The sequence below is a fragment of the Oryctolagus cuniculus genome, chromosome 13, assembly GCF_051225735.1.
Source record: "Oryctolagus cuniculus isolate XC-2025 breed Fujian yellow rabbit chromosome 13, ASM5122573v1, whole genome shotgun sequence".
In the NCBI taxonomy this organism is placed as follows: Eukaryota; Metazoa; Chordata; class Mammalia; order Lagomorpha; family Leporidae; genus Oryctolagus; species Oryctolagus cuniculus.
The window spans coordinates 38,177,643-38,200,625 of record NC_142879.1 but is presented as its reverse complement, the minus strand read 5'-3'; the positions used below and the strand labels follow the sequence as shown (position 1 = coordinate 38,200,625).

General features: G+C 41.0%; 1 pseudogene; it reads left to right on the top strand.

Annotated features, from left to right (window-relative positions):
- Positions 1 to 4,032: 4,032 nt before the first annotated feature.
- LOC100349015 (small ribosomal subunit protein eS10 pseudogene) lies at positions 4,033 to 4,687 on the top strand (annotated as a pseudogene).
- The last annotated feature ends 18,296 nt before the right edge of the window (positions 4,688 to 22,983 follow it).

Genomic DNA, 22,983 nt, shown 5'->3' with positions numbered 1-22,983 from the left:
AATATCCATCACCACAATTTCCTATAGAAATCTTTTTAACCACAAAAGTAACAAACATTTGATATCAAAATAAGGTATACTTCCTAAAATAATGGAGTGAACTTTGCTTTTTCAGAAGCTCATTACTTATTTTGTTTTCTTTCTTTCTTTCTCTCTCTCTCTCTCTCTCTTTCTTTCTTTCTCTGGCTTTCTTTCTTTCTTTGCTCTCTTTCTCTCTGTCTTCCTTCCTTTCTCTCCTCCACCTCCTTCTCCTCTTCCTCCTCCTCCTTCCTCTTTCTTTCTCCCTCCCCCTCCTCCCCTTTGTTCATTTCTTCCTTATTTTTCTCTAGTCCAGTGAAACCTCCATTGTTGGTATAATGAGTCTGCTTGTGGAATCTTAGGGGTAAACTAACATGACAGTCTCTGAGCCCAGGGGCCCAGAGAGGCTATCTTTTATATGTGGTACACAATGTTTCCAATGTAAACTCATGAATGTGATAAGGGTTTATGTGGTGAAATGTTTACTTCTTCTTAGGAACAAACCCTGTGGAGTTTGAATTTTGGATTTGGTCTTTCAGAGAAAAAACCAGAAACTGGACATGGTTGATAACTAAGACTGTAATAATTGTAGTCTCATTCACCAAATATTTCTGACTTGTTGCTATGTAGGCACACAGTGGAAACGTTTTCCAACCCCACTGTAGCTGAGAATGCCATATAACTTGCTTCAGCTCGTGAAATGCGAGTGGAAGCAATAAGTATTGATTTGGGGTGGAAGCTTTACAACTTCATGCTTGATTCATCCTTTTTTTCTGCCTCTTTGCAGTGGAATTGGACCTTCATAAGGAGATTTTGTCACTATTCGTCTTTGCATGCCCTTCCTGCAAGCTTCAGTAGAACATGGAGCATGGACAAGGAAAAGAAAAATACAGAATAAAACCAGTTCCCAAAAGATAAATATTGCATGTTTTCTCTGATGTGTGTCAGTTACTATAGAATATCAAAAATGTAATGTATTCAGCAAAATCAACATTTTGAGATGTGATTATTGTTTCCAGCCATATCTACACATTTTTAAAAAGATTTATTTATTTATTTGAAAGGGAGAGTAACAGAGAGGCAGAGGCAAAGAGAGCCAGAGGTCTTCCATCAGCTGGTTCACTCCCCAAATGGCCACAATGGTTGAAGGTGAGGCAACCCAAAGCCTGGATCCAGGAGCTTCTTCAGGGTCACCCATGTGGGTGCAGGGGCCCAAGGGCTTGGGCCATCTTTCACTGCCTTCCCAGGCCACAGCAGAGAGCTGGATCAGAAGTGGAGCAGCTGGGTCTCGAACCGGTGCCCATATGGGATGCTGGCACTGCTGTCAGCAGCTTTACTTTATGCCACAGTGCCACCATCCTTGTCTATACTCTTGAGGAGCAATTGTTTTTCTACTTACTACTTGTTGAATTCCTTATTTGTTGGAGGGTTAAGCTTGTGATTATAAAATAAACTGAAAGTATGTCATTGTAAAAATTTGAACAAAATAAGAAATGAAGGACGAGGGTGGGTGGCAGGATGTGTGGGAGCGAGGAGGGGGCGGGAAGTATATTACACTCTTATTTTTTAAGAGTTTAAGGAAAGAATATATTTGAATCACATGAATAAACAAGAAGGTATTACATAAGAAAAAAATAATGTAACAATTTATGTAAGTACCTAACATGAGCATGCTCTTATATCTTTTTTTTTTTTTTTTTTTTTTTTTTTTTTTTTTTTTTTTTTTTTTTTGACAGGCAGAGTGGACAGTGAGAGAGAGAGACAGAGAGAGAAAGGTCTTCCTTTGCCGCTGGTTCACCCTCCAATGGCCGCCGCTGCAGCCGGCGCACCGCGCTGATCCTGGCAGGAGCCAGGAGCCAGGTGCTTTTCCTGGTCTCCCATGGGGTGCAGGGCCCAAGCACCTGGGCCATCCTCCACTGCACTCCCTGGCCATAGCAGAGAGCTGGCCTGGAAGAGGGGCAACCGGGACAGAATCCGGCGCCCCAACCGGGACTAGAACCCGGTGTGCCGGCGCCGCAAGGTGGAGGATTAGCCTATTGAGCCACGGCGCCGGCTTCATGCTCTTATATCTAAAACAAAAAACAAAACGGTAACATTGGTACCCTACTTATCTATCTATTTATCTATAGATATTTGACAAGCGTGCATTAAAGAAATCTCTAATATAAAACATTTAAAATGTGGAGAATACTTTTTTAAGATACAGAAAGCAATTGCTAAGACAGGTACACCTTAGGCCGGCGCCACGGGTCACTAGGCTAATCCTCCACCTGCGGTACCGGCACCCTGAGTTCTAGTGCCAGTCGGGGTGCCAGATTCTGTCCCGGTTGCACCTCTTCCCGTCCAGCTCTCTGCTGTGGCCCAGGAAGGCAGTGGAGAATGGCCCAAGTGCTTGGGTCCGGCACCCGCGTGGTAGACCAGGAGGAGGCACCTGGCTCCTGGCTTCAGATCGGTGCAGCGTGCTGGCCGTAGTGGCCATTTTGGGGGTGAACCAACGGAAGGAGGACATTTCTCTCTGTCCTTTGTCTCTCTCTCTCACTGTCTAACTCCGCCTGTCAAAAAAAAAAAAAAAAAAAAAGGCACACCCGCAATTCATAAATATGATTGCAAAGATAAAATGCCACTGAGTACTCATTTCTCAGATGTACGAAAGCTACAAAATTGTTAACTACTGGATATCGCCTCACTTTTGCATTGTTTGAGCTGCAACACTGATTGGTATGAATTCTGAATTACTGTTATTTTTTCCGTTTTCCTGTCATGAATGTATCTATTTAATATGAATACTTAAAACAGCAACATTATTGGTATCAAAGTAACTTCTTTACGTTCCTTTTTTTCTGATTTAAAAAGGCACTAAATTTTACAGAGTTGTTATTACAACAAATGGTGCTTTGGAATATCTGAAACTCCAAGTCAATGTATTCTATCAAGCACAGGTATCATCAAGAAGCCCTAATTAATAAGAAAACAAATGTGAAAAGCTGGTAAGTTTAAAGATTATAAATTCATTTATTGTAAAAGCAATTAAAGAATGCCCAGTTAAAATCTTATTACAATGCTATCCAATACAACCAGGAAGCAGTTAAGCACTTTTACGTGAGGAACAATGACATAAAACAAGAAAGACCACATCAAGGCTGTGATTCAAACTCAGAAAGAGAAAGGACTCTTAGGTCTCATTAAGGTCAGTACATAAGGTATGATAACACCAGGGTATCAGGTACCACAGTGTTGCTACAACACTGAAGTATAACTGGGGAAATTAAAGTCAAGGGGAAATGAAAATCTGCATATTCTTGTTTCTGGGTATACTTAAGTGACTGAAATTTTAGAAACTGCCTTCAATGATAGCAAGATGCAAGACAAGTCTTTATTGAAGAGAAAGAAGCTTAAAAGTTCTCTATCAAGGTCCCACTAAATCTTCACTCCCCACTCCCACCCTCCCCCTAAGCTAAAGCTATTCTGCAGATATATAAGATAGAATCTTAATTTGTGGCTCACTGGCAAATTGTAGGCTCTCCTTCTAAGTAGCTTTGATCTTCTGGACATTAAAAACAACAACATACTGTATCATTCACATACTCAATTTTGCATTTTAGGTATAATTTCATTATTGCTCTAAAACTCAATGCATCTATACATTGGCCACTTCCCCCCAGATTTATTCAAGATATAATCTTTCTGGTGTTTTCTTAATAAAAGACTTAAAGTCAATTTTTTGAATGATCGACCTATGAATCATTATATACAACACAGAGATTGCATTTTCTCAGCACTGAAAGTACTTAAAATAAAATTTCTTCCATTTTTATACTCCTCCAAATCAAAGGGCCAAAATATTTAGATGTAATAATTGAAAAAAAATTTACCTGCCCAGGTTGAGGCTTTTCATAGCAGCTTTAGCAGGAAAAGGTATTTTATGTCTGTCATAAACCCTTGAAAATAAGGGCTTACTCTAGAAACAGGGATACTAGCTGGTGGCATTATAATTCATAACCAACTATTACTTCATAGCTTATACTGAAGAGTTAATTCATGCTCATTTTGTTCCTTTAAAAAATACTCTTTGGAAACCATTATTACTACTGTAGACACATACTCTAATTATATCTCTTCCTGTAAAAATAAAGGTATAGCTTTCCAGCCTTGCCTCCGAACCCAACAGCCGCTGCGATGTTGATGCCCAAGAAGAATCACATTGCCTTTTACGAACTCCTCTTCAAGGAGGGGGTGATGGTAGCCAAAAAGGACGTGCACAGGCCAAAGCACCCAGAGCTGGCGGACAAGAATGTGGCCAACCTCCACGTCATGAAGGCCATGCAGTCGCTCAAGTCTGGAGGCTACGTGAAGGAGCAGTTCGCGTAGAGACACTTCTACTGGTACCTCACCAACGAGGGCATCCAGTATCCCCGGGACTACCTCTGCTTGCCCCCCAAGATCGTGCCAGCCACCCTGTGCCGCAGCCGACCTGAGACCGTCAGGCCTAGCCCCAAAGGTCTGGAAGGGGAGCGGCCTGCAAGACTCACAAGAGGGGAAGCCGACAGAGACAAGTACAGACGCTGTGCCCCCTGGTGCCGACAGGAAAGATGAGGTTGGGACTGGGTCAGCAACTGAATTCCAGTTTAGAGGCGGATTTGGTCGTGGACATGGTCAGCCACCCCAGTAAAGTTGGAGGGGATTATTTTGTGTTAAATAAACTTGTAACCAGAAAAAAAAGGTATAATCATGATTATCTCTATTTCTTTGCTAATTTCAACTACCAATGTACATTTTTTCAGTCTGATCACTTTACCAGCTAACTCATACCTTATGGTATTCTATGTACTATCCAGGGTCAATTTTCAGCATATGGAAGTAGGAACAAGTCTTATAACAACAATTTTGCAGGTAATATTTCAATCTAGTCTTTAATGTGTTCATTACAAATAAAATCAAAGTACTAGAATTGACTTTCAAGACTAAGGTGAAATAAACTTCCAAAGCTAAAGCAGCAAACCATTATAAAGCTTACTTCTGTCGTGCACATGATTTAACTACTCAGTGATATGCCATCAAGACTCCAAATTAGTCCAGGGAAGCCCAAGGGGGAAAATAAAGCCATTTCTTGTTTGCTCCTTTCGAATCCATCAGATACTACTTATTGTGTGTGCAGAGGGCATGCAGTACTCCTCTAGGGACGATCCATATTAATAGCCCTTTCTAGAATACTAAACTACCTCAAACATCTGTAGATTATCCCAATCAAATTTAAACTATCTGTGAAATATAAACTACTAGCCATGTACTCTAAATGCATACATTCAAAGCTACCATTTTAAAAATAAACTGGAAAGTAGAGAAACCTAAAAACAAAGATACATTCTGCTATCACACTATTATAAACATATTAAGTGTGTGTTTATGTGTGTGTGTGTGTGTGTATACAGAGAGCGAATCAAGATTTAAATAAGATGGTAAAAAACTACGAAATGTGGGGGGCCAGTGCAGTGGCTCAGTGGGTTAATGCCCTGGCCTGAACGACTGGCATCCCATATGGGTGCCGGTTCAAGACCCAGCTGCTCCAGTTCCAATCCAGCTCTCTGCTATGGCCTGGGAAAGCAGTGAAAGATGGCCCAAGTCCTTGGGCCCCTGTACCCACGTGGGAGACTGGGAAGAAACTCCTGGCTCCTGGCTACTGGCTTCAGATTGGCGCAGCTCTGGCCATTGTGGCTAATTGGGGAGTGAACCATCAGATGTAAGACCTTTCTCTCTACCTCTCCTCTCTCTTTCTGTAACTCTGACTTTCAAATAAATAAATAAATCTTTAAAAACAAAAACAAAAAATCTAGGAAATGTAGATTTTACCTAAAGAACTACAATAATTGCTCCAAGCTACACCTTTAAACAGACTCATAAACATGGTAATTTGCCTGGGTTCCAAAAAAAAAAACATTAAAAATAGCCACCAAATCCTATACTAGAGTATGTGGCAATAATTAATATATTCCTATGGAAATTGTCTCATGCCTTATAAGTTCCTAAAATAAAATCAAGGTCACTATGTGACTAATGATAACACTAGGAGGAAAAAAAAAAAACAAACAAACTGAAAGTAAAACAGTCTTCAGCCTTAGTTTCAGCTATCTCTTCAAATCAGCATTGATTATTCAGTATTAGATACACCCCACTGTGGGCTCTGGGGAGCAAGGGGTGGTGGCTGTTTCATGGACCACTCGATTCTCTGGTTCATGGCAAAATGAAGGGTCAAGCCTTGGATCTAGCCAAGAGATGGCCTTGTTCTTATGGTTTATATAGTAAATTTTCCATCCTGAGGCCTGGCTTGTTTCTCTCCTTCGGGAACATTGTCAATATCTCAAAAGACGAGTGTTGAAGATGTTGAGTTGTGGGTGTAGCTGCTGGGTGGGAGACTACTCCAGCAGGGGTCAGTGTCGCAGGAGAAAGGGATCCTAGCTGCAGGGAAGCTGGAGAGGAATGAGCTTGAACATGCTGTGGTGTCGGGCTCCTGCAGCCTGCATCAGTACTGGCCTGTCCGGAGTGGGATTTGGGCTCCAGCAGCTTGAAGAAGGAGTTGGGCAGTTTTCAGAGCCTCATGGGCACGGTCTGGGGCACGTTGGCCATCTTGGGGTTCATGGCGGCGTTGAAGAGCGCCTCCAGGTTGGTCTCCGAGTCCCCACTCCCCAACGTGCACGATCTAGTGCCTGTGGGGTGGGGGTGGAGGGCTGGGACGCCGCCTGGGATGCTTAGGGTGCCCGCTGAAAATAACTGTATTATTTTGGCTTATATCTCCATCACTTTTTGGTATTACATCTGAGATTTTATTTTTCATTGTCTGCACATTCCCTAATAGTTTTTTTGAGTTTTGCTGCTTTCTATGACTGCCCAATTAGAAAAATCGGTTTCCCATCATGTATACTGGAGCACCATTTTGGGCTTTGGTCAACTTTTTCTGTATGGCATCATCCTTATCACAGTGGGATGTGCTCTTCTCTGTGCCCTTCCTGTCTCGTTCTAGTAAGGTCCAGTCCTTCTGAAAGTACTTTAATAGGAAAATGAAACACCTCTTTATGAAAGTAAGGTTAGTCCTTCATTGATAGGAGCAACTTCGTTGGCACCATATCCACCCCTCCCTGATTGCATGATGGGCATTAAACAGCACGATATCAGCTATAAGCCAAGGGGAGGTTTTTGACAATGAAGATGTAGCAGATGATTGGGAGGACTACTGAAAGACGTAAAAGCAGGTGGCTTTTTGGCTGTTTCTCTCCAGTCTGCTCTAGGGAAACCAGAAAGATGAGGGAGGCTGCCATGGGCAAGTCTAACCCACAATGTGGAGACAACAATAAGCCACTAGAGAATTTTAGGTCTAAGGCATGCCCATACCACAAAAAGAGGGATAGCTTAAAATGACAGTGTCCAAGCTGCCACAGAAGGGGAGGCTTCAAGGAAAACACCATTCCTTTAAGCTGCTCTTCACAGAAGAAAATTAATGGGGCCAGTGGAACTCACTGATTGGTTCCTAATGATAAAATCTAAATCCCCAAAGCAGCTATTGGTTATCCTAGAGTTAAAAGGAGATAACTTGGAATTTTTGTTCAACACTGACATCACATACTCTGCAGTCAATTCTGAGTGGGACACTGGTTCCCTATGAGGGATTTAGCATTAAAGGCATGCCAGAGAGAGGAGATATAAAAAGATTTCTGGAGCCTCTGAGCTATGAAATAGTTTCTAAAACTCTTGATTCATTCATTTATTTTTTAAAAAAGATTTTATTTATTTATTTATTTATTTATGAGAGAGAGAGTTACATTCAGAGGGAGAGACAGAGAAAGAGGTCTTCTGTCCACTGGGTCATTCCCCAGATGGCCACAGCAGCTGGAGCTGAGCCTATCTGAAGTCAGGAGCCAGGCTTCCAATGGCTTCACAGGCCAAAGGCAGAGAGCTGGATTAGAAAAGCAGCAGCCAAGACATGAGCAAGCAGCCATAACGGATGCCAGATCCACAGGCAGAGGCTTAGCTTACTACGCCACAGTGCCAGCCCTGACTCATTCATTTCTATATGTCCTTGAGCAGCCCATGGTATTCTTGAGAGGAGACCTGCCAACTATGTGTAATCAGCTTCTGTTGAGTGTTACTTACACAGGACTTCCTGGTCTAGAAAACTGTATTTAAGTCAAGACTGAGTAGAAGTGAGAGTTCCAGGCCGGCGCCACGGCTCACTAGGCTAATCCTCCGCCTAGCGGCGCCAGCACACTGGGTTCTAGTCCCGGTTGGGGCGCCGGATTCTGTCCCGGTTGCCCCTCTTCCAGGCCAGCTCTCTGCTGTGGCCAGGGAGTGCAGTGGAGGATGGCCCAGGTGCTTGGGCCCTGCACCCCATGGGAGACCAGGAAAAGCACCTGGCTCCTGGTTCCTGCCATTGGATCAGCGCGGTGCGCCGGCCGCAGCGCGCTGGCCGCGGCGGCCATTGGAGGGTGAACCAACGGCAAAGGAAGACCTTTCTCTCTGTCTCTCTCTCTCACTGTCCACTCTGCCTGTCAAAAAAAAAAAAAAAAAAAAAGAAGAAGAAGTGAGAGTTCCAAGGAGCTTAGAGGCAGAATAAGAATAAGTAGCTCTCCTCCAAGAAGTGCCTAAGGATCCTGAGACCATTCCAGAAGATACTTTAGTTGGGGTTAATCCAGAAATATGGGTCCAAGGTCACGTGCAATGAGATGTCAATGCCTGATCTGTAAAGACCATCTAAAGCAGACTGAACACTGGCCCAGCTAGACCTGAAGCAACAACAGGGATCTAACTAGCTCTAAATTGGTTCATTATTCTGGGATCAATCCAGCCCTGTAGAGATCCTTGTAATATATCTCTACAACCAATTAAGAAACACAGATCTGATGACCATAGATCTGCACAGGACTTAAGGTCCATGATGAAGCATTTCATGACATCTGCACCATTGTATCCAGTGCATACATTTTGTTAGCCAATTTCTCAGAGAATAGCCAATATTATACAAGAGGACTAGCAGGCCATTGTCACCATCACACAACATCAGCTCCTCTGAGCTGGCTACCATGGTGGTTGGGGTTTTAATTTATAGCATTTTTTTCCTGTGGATCTTTTATAAATGTGCTAAAATAATGCTAAAGACCCACTCTATAAATGAGTTCTTTGTGTCTAGGTTCAACCAACTGCAGCTGAAAAAAATCACACTGTATTTAATTTGACCTCTGATGGTTGCATCTATGTGAGACATATGCAGACTTTAGTTTCAGTCTTTATTCCTCAACATACAGTCAATAATATTTGTAAAGCATGTTCATTGTATTAACCATTACAAGTAATTTAGGAGTAGCCGGCGCCGTGGCTCACTAGGCTAATCCTCCACCTTGCGGCGCCGGCACACTGGGTTCTAGTTCCGGTCGGGGCGCCGGACTCTGTCCCGGTTGCCCCTCTTCCAGGCCAGCTCTCTGCTGTGCCCAGGGAGTGCAGTGGAGGATGGCCCAAGTACTTGGACCCTGCACCCCATGGGAGACCAGGAGAAGCACCTGGCTCCTGCCATCGGATCAGGGTGGTGCGCCGGCCGCAGCGCGCTGGCCGCGGCGGCCATTGGAGGGTGAACAAACGGCAAAAGGAAGACCTTTCTCTCTGTTTCTCTCTCTCACTGTCCACTCTGCCTGTCAAAAAAAAAAATAAAATAAAACAAGTAATTTAGGAGTGATTTAATGTATAATATAATAATGCATAGATTATATGCAAATAATATACCTTTTGTGTAAGAGATTTGAGCATCTTTAGATTTTGGTATCTGTGGCATGGTGGAATCAGATCCATGAGAATAATAAGTTATGATGATAAATGCTTGAGTCTGTTTTGATTGCATTTTTTCTCATGGATCTTACTGCTGATGCAACATTTCCTTGTGAATTCAGTTAGCTTTGATTTTACTGCTTATTGCCTTTTGTTTTGTTGTGGTAAAGCCCAAGTTCTGAAAAGAATGTGCCTTTTTAAATAGAGGATTTACATTTACTTATGCCAGGTATATATATAATCAATCTAGATACCCATCAACTGATAACTGGATAAAATAAAATGTAGCAGGGGAGGGAGGGAGGGTAGAATGTGAAGAATCACTATGTTTCTAAATCTGTATAGAGGAAATACATGAAACTTGTAAAACTTAAGCAAAATTTTCTTCAAAATAAAAATGTGGCATTATATACACTATGGAATACTACTCAGTAACAAAAAAGGATGGAATCCTGTCTTTTGCAACAAAATGGATGCAACTGGAAATGATTATGCTTAGTTTCATAAGCAGTCCCCAAAAGACAAACATTGCATTTTTCCTGGATTTGTGGTAATATACAGAGTACAAAAGTTTAACGCATATGAACAAAATTGACATCTTGAAAGTTCCTTATGGTTTACAGCCCTTGCCTACACTCTTGAGGAAAAGTGGTTTTTCTACAAACTACTTGTTGAATTATTTATTTCATGGATGGTTTATTTAGTGATTCTAAAATAAATTGAATGTATGCCATTGTAAAATTTAAAATGAAAAATCAGGAAGGAGGATGGGTGGGAGCATTGATGGGAGTGAGGATATTGTGGTAATATCATTACTCTTAAATCTGCATATATAAAATACATGAAATTTGTTCACCTTAAATAAATACAAAATTTAAAAGAAGAATATATGATTTTTTTTCTCTGACTTCTGGTAACAAATACAAAACACAAAATATAAGTGATTCCTGTTAGGAATTTGGAAAACATTATGCTGAGTGAAATAAACCAATCCCAAAGGGACAAATACCACTTGTTCTCCCTGATAGGTGACAACTAACTGAGCACCAAAAAAGAAACCTGTTAAAGTGAAATGAACACTAGGAGAAATGGTGACTTGATCAGCCCTCACACTGACTGTTGATAAGCAACTTAATATGTTATCCCTCTTAGTATTTTTTTTGTTTGTTCTACTTAATACTTTTGGTTGAATACTGTAATCAATACACAATTATTCTTAAGTGCTGAAACCTAACTGAAATGTGATCGCTGTTAAATATAAGAGTGGGAATAAGAGAGGGAAGAGATGTGCAATTCGGGACATGCTCAAGCTGACTTACCTCAAACGGTAGAATTAGAAACATACCAGGGGATTCCAATTCAATCCCATCAAGGTGGCATGTACCAATGCCATCTCACTAGTCCCAGTGATCAATTTCTGTTCACAATTGATCATAATGATAGGACTAAGAATCAAAGGGATCACATCAACAAGAATAGTGTCTGCAAATACTAGCTGATAGAATAAAAAAGGGAGAGAACGATCCAACATGGGAAGTGAGATACACAGCAGACCCATAGAATGGCAAATGTCCTAAACAGCACTCTGGCCTCAGAATCAGCCCTTAAGGCCTGCAGATCCAGCTGAAATGCCCATGAGAGTATTTCAGGCATGGAAAGCCAAGACACTCTGGGGAAAAAAAACCCTAAATGAAAGATCTCAGTGAGTGAGATCCCAGTGGAAAGAACAGGTCATCAAAGAAGGAGGTACGTTTCTCTGAAGGGAGGAGAGAACTTCCACTTTGACCATGGCCTTGTCTAAATATAATCAGAGTCAGTGAACTCAAAAAGGCTTCCATAGCCTTGGCAGCTCATGACAAGAGCCTAGGGTGATTACTGATGCCATAAACAAGAGTGTCAATTTGTTAAGTCAACAACAGGAGTCACTGTGCACTTACTCCTCATGTAGGATCTTTGTCCTTAGTGTGCTGTACATTGAGATCTAATGCTATAACTAGTACTCAAACAGTATTTTTCACTTTATGTTTCTGTGTGGGAGCAAACTGTTGAAATCTTTACTTAATGTATGCTAAACTGATCTTCTGTATATAAAGAGAATCGAAAATGAATTTTGATGTGAATGGAAGGGGAGAGGGAGCGGGAAAGTGGAGGGTTGCGGGTGGGAGGGACGTTATGGGGGGGAAGCCATTGTAATCCATAAGCTGTACTTTGGAAATTTATATTCATTAAATAAAAGTTAAAAATATATAAGTGAAATTGACATTTTGAGATTTGATTATTGTTTGAAGCTCTTATCTATACTTCTGAAGAACAGGGGTATTTTTACATGCTACACGTTGAATTCTTTACTTAGTGGAGGATTAACCTTGTGATTATAAAATAAATTGAAAGCATGTCATCACATAAATCAAAAATAAGACAAGAAGGGGAGGGTGTGTGGGTGCAAGGAAGTGAGGGAAGGACAGTGGGAAGTATCATTATGCTCTTAAAACTGTTAAAAGTCTATATGAAATACATAAAATGTATAAAATCCTTATATAGATCCTTTTATAGGTAATAAGAGAAACCTTCTAATGAATGTACTATGTTAAGATAAAAATTGACTGAAACTATAACATGATAGCCTTTCCTCAATGAACCAATATTTCTATAATTCAAGTTTCAAAAACTGGAGAAACATCATACATTTATGTGATAAATAAATGTGTTAAGGACGGCGCCGCGGCTCACTAGGCTAATCCTCCAACTTGCGGTGCAAGCACACCGGGTTCTAGTCCCGGTCGGGGCGCCGGATTCTGTCCCGGTTGCCCCTCTTCCAGGCCAGCTCTCTGCTGTGGCCAGGGAGTGCAGTGGAGGATGGCCCAAGTACTTGGGCCCTGCACCCCATGGGAGACCAGAATAAGTACCTGGCTCCTGCCATCGGATCAGCACGGCGCGCCAGCCACGGCGGCCATTGGAGGGTGAACCAACGGCAAAAGGAAGACCTTTCTCTCTGTCTCTCTCTCTCACTGTCCACTCTGCCTGTCAAAAAATAAAAAAAAATTAAAAAAATTAAAAAAAAATTAAATGTGTTAAGTGCCTAGGTATCTCTTGTAAAAAAAAAAAAGTAGTCTAGACCCATATTAGGCTTAGTGTAAACATACTGGAAGAATATAAAATAATTTTCTCTTTTTATTTAAAAAAGGTCATGCTTAAAATTTTTAAAGAAAAGTGACAGAAAAAATTCAAAAAATAGGATGCTGGCAATGGGTTTTTCATAAATTGCTTTGATTGTATTGAGGAATGTTCCTTCCATACCCAGTTTGCTTAGAGTTTTCATCATGAAAGGGTGTTGTATTTTATCAAATGCTTTCTCTGCATCTATTGAGATAATCATGTAGTTTTTCTTCTGCAGTCTGTTAATGTGGTGTATCATGCTGATTGTTTTGTGAACATTGAACCATCCCTGCATACCAGGGATAAATCCCACCTGGTCTGGGTGGATGATCTTTCTGATGTGTTGTTGCTTTCTATTGGCCAGAATTTTATTGAGGATTTTTGCATCTATGTTCATCAGGGATAATGGTCTGTAATTCTCTTTCAATGCTGCACCTTTTTCTGGCTTAGGGATTAAGGTGATGCTGGCTTCATAAAAAGAATTTGGGAGGATTCCCTCTTTTTCAATTGTTCTGAATAGTTTGAGAAGAATTGGAGTTAGTTCTTCTTTAAATGTCTGGTAGAATTCAGCAGTGAATCATCTGGTCCTGGGCTTTTCTTTGTTGGGAGGGCCTTTATTACTGTTTCAATTTCTGTCTCAGTTATGGGTCTGTTTAGGTTTTCTATGTCTTTCTGGTTCAATTTAGGTAGGTTGCATGTGTCCAGGAATCTATCCATTTCTGATAGGTTTCCCTGTTTGCAGGCACACAAGTCCTTGTAGTAATTTCTGATGATTCTTTTTATTTCTGTGGTGTCTGTTGTTATGTTTCCTTTTTCATCTCTGATTTTATTGATTGGGTCTTTTCTCTTCTTTTTTTAGTTAGTTGGGCCAATGGGGTATCAATTTTATTTATTTTTTCAAAAAACCAGCTCCTTGTTTGGATGATTTTTTGTAATTTTTTTTTGATTCAATCCTGTTGATTTCTTCTCTGATTTTAATTATTTCTCTTCTCCTACTAGATTTGGGTCTGGTTTGCTGCAGATTTTCTAGATCCTTGAGATGAATTGAAAGCTCATTTATTTGGTGCCTTTCCAATTTCTTGATGTAGGCACCTATTGATACAAACTTTCCTCTTAACACTGCTTTTGCTGTATCCCATAAGTTTTGGTATGTTGTGCTGTTATCCTCATTTACTTCCAGAAAATTTTTGATTTCCCTTTTAATTTCTTCTATGACCCATTGTTCATTCAGGAGCATGTTGTTCAATCTCCATGTGTTTGCATATGCTCTAGGGATTCCTGAGTTGCTAATTTCCAACTTTATTCCTTTATGGTCTGAGAAGCTGCATGGTATGATTCTAATTCTTTTGTATTTGCTGAGAGTTGCTTTATGGCCTAGTATGTGGTCAATCCTAGAGAAGGTTCCATGTACTGCTGAGAAGAATGTAAATGCTTTAAGTGTAGGATGAAAAGTTCTGTAGATATCTGTTAGATCCATTTGGGCTATAGTGTCGTTTAAATCTACTGTCTCCTTGTTGATCTTTTTTTTTTTTTTTTTTTTTTTTTTTTTTTTTTTTTTTTTTTTTACAGGCAGAGTGGACAGTGAGAGAGAGAGACAGAGAGAAAGGTCTTCTTTTTGCCGTTGGTTCACCCTCCAATGGCCGCCGCGGCTGGCACGCTGCGACCGGCACGCCATGACCGTCGCACCGCTCTGATCCGATGACAGGAGCCGGTGCTTATCCTGGTCTCCCATGGGGTGCAGGACCCAAGCACTTGGGCCATCCTCCACTGCACTCCCTGGCCACAGCAGAGAGCTGGCCTGGAAGAGGGGCAACTGGGACAGAATCCGGCGCCCCGACTGGGACTAGAACCTGGTGTGCCGGCGCCGCAGGCAGAAGTTTAGCCTAGTGAGCTGCGGCGACAGCTCCTTGTTGATCTTCTGTCCTGTTGATCTGTCTATTTCTGAGAGTGGAGTATTGAAGTCCCCCAGTACTATTATATAGGAGTCTAAGTCTCCCTTTAAGTCCCTTAACAAATCTTTTAAATAAACAGGTGCCCTGTAATTAAGTGCATATGAAGAACCTTAAAAATCAAACCAAGATGGAGCGACCTAAGCCAATACCATTAAAAACAAGAAGTCACCTTTGACCCAAATAAAAATTAAAGTTTAAAATTACAGCCCTAAACTTTTTCCCCCAAAGCTAAAATTAGGTACAGCTATAAAATAAGGGACCCTATGCTTAGCTAGCTGCGACACTTGTGCCTGGCTGTGCTAAGACCTAACCCAGTTTGTATACCTCCTAATACTCAAATAACGGTGTGGGAAGCGGGACGCCGCTCTCCCACAAGGGGAACAAAGGGAGCGAGACGTTGTCCCCCCTCAGGGTGAACAAGATGGCACTGGCAGGGAAAGGAACTACTAATGAAGTAAACAACAAAATGGTGACGAGGTGCATGCCTCCCATGTGATCCCGTAGCTGATTGGATAGAAGACCCATGCCCTTCACATGATCAGCTCGCGGATTGGACTGCTGTGTGCATGGACTCTATAGTGCTTTTGATTGGTTGCTGCGGGTATATAAACTGTGTGGCTTTGTACTGGGGGCGCTCTCTGGACTCCTGAGTTCAGGAGGCCCGTCTGCGCAGACGCCGAATAAATCCTCTTGCTTTTGCATCAGCTGGTCTGGAGTCTGAGTCTTTGGGGTGTGCCTCTCGACGTGTTAGCATCCTCACTCCGAGGGTCTAACACATATACATTGATAATCGTTATATCTTCCTGTTGAATTGATCCCTTAATCATTATATGTCGCTCCCCCTCTTCGTGGAGGAACGACACAGGACCCTGCGCTGTTCTTTCGTCTGCTCGGCCCTCCCCGGGTTTGCTGCTGGTTCTTCCCGGGTTGGCTACCGTCCCTTCCACCTCCGTGGAAGGGCGGTTCCCCCTGCCACTTTCCCCACTTCCGCGGGGGGAGCAGCACACCGCCGGCCGGCTCTCTCGGGGGCTGCACAGGTGTTCCCTCAGATGTTCCTTCAGATAGATGTTCCTGGTGCATGTTGTCTCTCTCCTCCTTTATAGTCCTCTTCCGCCAATCCCAACTCTGCTACCCACACGCCAAGTACGCTGCTCTCCTCCAATCAGGAGCAGGTCCTGCTGTTTATTGGTTGAACTGGAGGCAGCTGTGTAGAAGCTATTTCCTCCTCTCCCAGCGCCATATTGTGGGAAAGCAGGTGCATAGAATAAGTCTTAATTCCAGTAAATTAGTCTAGTCCGAGTTGCTCCCAGTTGCTCCCCACAATTATATAGTGCCCCTCTTTGTCTCTCTTAACAGTTTTTGTGTTAAAGTTTATGTTGTCCGATATTAAGATGGCTACGCCCGCTCTTTTTTCATTTCTGTTGGCGTGGTATATCTTTTTCCAGCCTTTCACTTTCAGTCTGTATGGATCTTTGTTGGAAAGATGTGTTTCTTGTAAGCAGCAAATAGATGGGTTTTGTTCCTTAACCCAATCAGCCAATCTGTGTCTTTTAACTGGACAGTTCAGGCCATTAATGTTCAATGTGACTATTGATAAGTAGTAACTTTGCCCTGCCATTTGCCAAAGATATTTTCTAATATATGCTTTGAATTCTCTGTGATCTTTTGCTGTGAGGTTTCCTTCCTTTACCTTCTTTCAAATTGATGACCGTGTTTCTGTGTTTCTGTGTGTAACACATCTTTAAGCATCTTTTGCAGGGCTGGATGAGTGACAACAAACTCTTTCAATTTCTGTTTGCTATGAAAGGTCTTTATTTCACCTTCATTCACAAATGAGAGCTTTGCAGGATATAATATTCTGGGATGGCAGTTTTTCTCTCTTAGTACCTGGGCTGTGTCTCGCCCAGGTACTAAGTGTGGCAGTGTGGGTAGTATGTAAAGCCTCCGCCTGCAGTGCTGGCATTCCATATGGGTGCTGGTTCGAGTATTGGCTGCTCCACTTCTGATCCAACTCTCTGCTATGGCCTGGGAAAGTAGAAGATGCCCCAAGACCTTGGGCCCCTGTACGCATGTGGTGGCCTGGAAAAACTGGCTCCTAGATTCAGGTCAGTGCAGTTTTGGCCATTGCTGCCATTTGGGTAGTGAACCAGTGAATGGAAGGCATCTCTCTATCTCTCTCTCTTTATCTCTGTAACTCTTTCAAATAAATAAATTAAAAAAAAAAAAAAGAGATCGGGGGCCAGCGCTGTGGCATAGCAGGTAAAGCCACCATCTACAGTGCTGGCATCCCATGTGGGTGCTTATTCAAGTCCTGGCTGCTCTACTTCCTACCCAGCTTTCTGCTTTGGCCTGGAAAAGCAGTAGGAGATGGCCCAAGTTCTTGGGCCCCTGCACCAGCTTGGGAGACTTGGGAGGAGGCTCCTGGCTTCAGATCAGCACAGCTCCAGCCATTGCAGTCAACTGGGGAGTAAACCAGCAGATGGAAGACCTCTGTCTGTCTGTCTGTCTCTCTCTCTCTCTCTCTGTGTAATTCTGACTTTCAAATAAATAAATAAATCTTAAAAAAAACAAGAGATCAATAAAGATCAAAGTAACAGAGTAAGCATATTATCTCTCAAGTTCAAATTAATGCAACTATGTTAAAAAGGCAGTGTTTGAATTAGTGGCTAAAACAATTCTTGGATGCCTGCAACCCACACCAGAGTGCTTGTATTTGATTCCTAGTTATACTTCCATTCTAGTTTCATGCTAATGAACATTCTGGAAGGCATCAGGTGATGGCCCAGCGAGTTGGGCCCCTACCACCCACGTTGCAGGAGATGTTTCTGACTGTGGCTTTAACCTGGACCAGCTCTGGCTATTGCAGGTGTTTTTGGAATGAACCAGCCGAAGGGAGGTCTTTGTCTATTTTTTCTGTGTATTATATATAATTCACACATAAATATTTTAAACAGAAAAATATATTAAGTACTTACACTGTTTTAAATTTTAGAAACAAATAATATGTACATGGACTAACAACAAATTTTGAGCTACAGCTGATAGCAAGATATTCAATCCACTGCTCCCAGTTGAGTGGCAGGAACATGACTACTTGAGTCATCACCTGCTGTCTCTCAGGATATTCACTATCAAGCATCTGGAATTGAGAATGGACTGGAACTATAACTCAGGCACTCCAATATGGTATGTGGGTGTCCAGAGCAGCATCTTCATCACTACATCAAATGTCTGCCCCATGATTTTAATTGAATACTTAGGCAAGAGAATAACTGTAAACACTGATTTCTTATTGTTTTAGCAACACAAGTAACTTTTTTTGTGTTACAAATTGCTCCAAATAATTAATACACCTATGCTAAATATAATTCCTTCATTGTAAACATTAAAAGGAGCATCATTTCTTTAACAAGTAAATTTTCTCAAAATGTGTCTGTAAGAGAAACATAACACAATAACTTAAAAATCATTTTTACAGGCAGGTACTAGTCTAGTAGCTAAGACCAATTCCGAGTACATAAACTGGATACCCAACCCTGTCTTCTGACTCCAGCTACCTCCTCTTGCAGACTCTGGGAGGTAGCAGTGATGGCTCACATAACTGTGTTCCCTTCAAGAATATGGGAGACTAGACTGAAATTCCAGCTCCTTGATTTGGCTTCATTACAAAACTCATCTTTGAGGGCATCTTGGGGATAAACCACTGGGTGACAATGCATGCTTGCAGACTTGCACACTCTCTCTTTCTCTCTCTCTGCCTCTCAGAATGTACACATACACATATATATTTTATTTTTTCTAATTTACACAGATAATATAAAGGACATAAAGTGTTATAATTAATTTTTTCAATTTTTTCTGCTTTTAAATTTCTTATAAACCTCATAAATAATTCTGAATTCTAGAATATTAAAGAGTAAGAAAGATGTGGTACAGCCGGCACTGCGGCTCACTAGGCTAATCCTCCGCCTTGCGGCACCGGCACACCAGGTTCTAGTCCCGGTCGGGGCACCGGATTCTGTCCCGGTTGCCCCTCTTCCAGGCCAGCCCTCTGCTGTGGCCAGGGAGTGCAGTGGAGGATGGCCCAGGTGCTTGGGCCCTGCACCCCATGGGAGACCAGGATGAGTACCTGGCTCCTGCCATCGGATCAGGGTGGTGCGCTGGCCGCAGCGCGCCAGCTGTGGCGGCCATTGGAGGGTGAACCAACGGCAAAGGAAGACCTTTCTCTCTGTCTCTCACTGTCCACTCTGCCTGTCAAAAAAATTAAAAAAAAATTAAAAAAAAGAAAGATGTGGTTTAATTTAATCACTCTTTCTTAATAGCTCCTTTTGTGATAAATATTTCTTACTCATTTTATCTATGGTGGAACCATCAGGAGGAAATTACCACCAGAAGTCTTACCTGGATCAGTCTTTTCAAGCATTTAATGGGTTGTTTTTCTTCATAATCCAAAATAAGCTGGTGATTTTTTCCTAGGCATAAAATAGTGATAAATTATGGTTTCAATATCAGTAAGCATTTAAAAAATTCTTAAGAGTATTTCTAATACAGAGCTAGTGTCCCAACTTTGGTTATTACAATATGCTTAACAGTTAATGTACTACAAGCTTTTTTGAAGATTCCAGTTAAAAAAGAAGAATGTAAGTGAAGTAGTCATGCATTGAGGGTGTTACAGCTCACTAAATTCAATAGTTAGCACAATGCATGAAAAGTGTCCTGAACTCAAGCCTCAGTTCTGTAACCAACAACTAATTCTTCTTGTACAAGTCATTTCTTTAGCCTCAGTCTTCTAAAACATAAGGACCTTCCTACAATTTTCAGTAGGCTGTTATAAAGATTTAATGGAATGATATAAAAGAAATGCTCAAGAAAAAAGTCAATCAATGGAATACTTTCTTGCTCAAATTAATTAAAGTATTTTTGGAATCTCAAAGAAAATATATGTATTTTTTCTTGGTTCTATTAGTTACGTCTGGCAGTTTTTAGAAATTGTTATTATTTTAATGTTGGTTATTAGCTGTTCCATGTGGCTTATATTTCTGGGTATCTCGGTTCCTTGATAATTTTACTTGTATGTATTTATATATACCATTGCATTAAGTTGGGTAACATAAATGACCCCCTATCATTGACTTAATCATTCACACCAAGGGCAGAAAACTAAGTGTAAAAACTGATGCAGATGATTACAGTTCCTCTTAGAATGATGCTTAATCGCTGTTCAATTCTAACTGAATTGGGAGACTAAACCCTAATCTTATACTTGGACACTGATGAGTTATGGATGGAGAACAGCACTCTTGAATCCAACTAACCTACGTTAGATTCAGAGAACTCTCAAGAACAGCTTTCTGTGGGACAGAATTTGAAACTATTTTCAACATCTGAGGTAAGGCACTCTGGAAAAAAAAAAAGAAGACCTAAATGAAAGATCTCTGTGAGTGAGATCCCAGTGGAAAGAACGGGGCCATCAAAGAAGGAGGTACCTTTCTCTGAAGGGAGGAGAGAACTTCCGCTTTGACTATAACCCTGTTGGAATAAGATCGAAGTTGGCGAACTCAAAAGGCTTCCATAGCCTTGGCAACTCATGACTAGAGCCTAGGGAGATTACTGATGCCATAAACAAGAGTGTCAAATTGTTAAGTCAACAACAGGAGTCACTGTGTACTTACTTCTCATGTGGGATCTGTCCTTAATGTGTTGTCCAATGTGAAGTAATGCTATAACTAGTACTGAAACAGTATTTTAAACTTTGTGTTTCTGTGTGGGTGCAAACTAATGAAATCTTTACTTGATATATACTAAATCGATCTTCTGTATATAAAGAGAATTGAAAATGAATCTTGATGTGAATGGAATGGGGGAGGGAGCGGGAGATGGGAGGGGTACGAGTGGGAGGGAAATTATGGGGGGGAAGCCATTGTAATCCATGAACTGTACTTTGGAAATTTATATTTACTAAATTAAAAAAAAGAGTAGATTTAAAAAAAAAAACATCTGAGGTAGAGACCAAGTACTCATTATCTGGCATATTTTCATTATTACAGAAAACAGATTAGTTAATGGGCCAATCCCACTTGATGCCCCTCTCTGGGGAATAGTGACATGGGCATTCCCCAACCCAAGAAAAGACGCACACAGGACCTATGTGGCCCTTAGTGTACACATATGGTAGCAAAGAACAAAAACTTATATTTTACTGAAACATTTATTGGACCTCACTCACAGACTAAAATGATCCTAATTAGTATTTGTTAGCAAAGACAATCAAGGGCCTCAAAACTAACTCACCTTGAATGTTTAGGCTAACATGAGGATTTCACCTAAGATTTTTGATGGATGAATCAATTATCTCACTGTGTGTGGTTACATCTAGGCCAAGCTGCCTGAGCGGAGTGCTGAGGCTTTGGGTACAATGGCTGAGTACATAAGCATATGTAAGTCAACAAAGCACTTTAGCCTTAAAGATTAAGGGTGGATCACCCACGAAGAGTGGGGATTTGGATCAGTAAGGGAATCCTGGTAGTCTGGGTCAGTCATTATCAAACTGCAAGTGCAGTTTCAATAGCAACAGTGAAGGAACAGAAAAAAAAAAACAGAATTATTATAGTATCTCCCACCTTTCCCCAACTGACTTGTGAAGAAGGGCTGCCTTTGTTGGATTTAAGGAACACCTTAGGCTCCTGAGAAACTCAGGAAGGATTTTGCATATAGCTCCCGAAGAAATGTATAAGATCTCCTGCAAAACTGGACCTTTCAAGGCCTAATTATTTAGAAAAGCTAAAGATGTGAAATTATTTGGACCTCCAACCAAATTATTTGGGTTAGACATGTAATGACTTGGTCAACATGGGTACAGCTAACCAAAAACATCTTTAAATTCCTGAGATAAACAACCTCTTACCCTTTGCTACTTTTTCTTGGTTTCTGACTGATGAAGTATGCTAACTCACTGTCATTCCCAAGCTCACAAAATCTTACCTCACCTAAAACATGCAATACCTATAAATATCTTTCACCTTCATTTTGCTGTTGACTAGTATTTGAATGTAAAGACTAATATATTAACTTGATGAGCAGCATACTTCTTTGCAGAACACCCAAGGATATCTTTGTGAGACATCAACCTGTCCAGGAGAAGATTGACTTTTTTGGTTGATCCATTCTGTTGGGGTAACATGAGGGTTTTTCTAAAATAATGGATAACTTCACGATTAAAAGCTTCAGTAAAATTTTTAAACAGCTATTTTGATCTATTTTACCCATTAAATGTTTGCCTATGTAGAATCGACCATTTACATGTATTAAAAGACATAAGCCTTCTGGGAGCTCAAGTACTCATTTCTATAAATCACCTCCAGGGCTAAAGGAAAAAAAGATCAAAAGGCAGCCACTGAGGTATCCACAAGAGAAGTTGTTATTTTAAAGTCCTTTAATGGAAAATAACTCTGTTGAGATCACTTATCTCAATCAGGGAAAAATTTAAACAGATAATTCTCAATCTCTTCTCTAGTTTGATATACTACAGCACATAGATCACAGTCAACAAGAGGTCAGATAAGTGAAAGAGATGTGCAGGCTTAAAAGTACTTTAAAGATAATAATGGTGATAGTAGTTTCAATAAATAATGATGAAAAGCATGGGCCAGGTACTGAATGAAATTTTCTACATATAAAATCGTACATAGGTAATCTTTCCAAGATTATATACCTTGCAGTTGGGACATCTGGAAATTAAATTCGGTCTTTTTTTTTTTTTTCTTTTCACACATTATTTTGTTTCATGAAAGGAAACACTTATGTAATAAAGTTATATTTCTCTCCCCTTTCCATATTAATTACAAATAAAAATATCAAGAGCAGGCATTTAACTTAGCACTTAACCCACTGCTTAATATGCTTTCTTCCCATATCAGAGTACCCAGGTTTGATTCCAAGACCCAGCTTCTGGTTCCAGGTTCCCATTAATGCAGACCCTGCACTAGCAGTGATGACTCAAGGAAACGATTCTTGCAACCCATAGGGGAGTCCTGATTGTGTTCTCAGCTTGAAG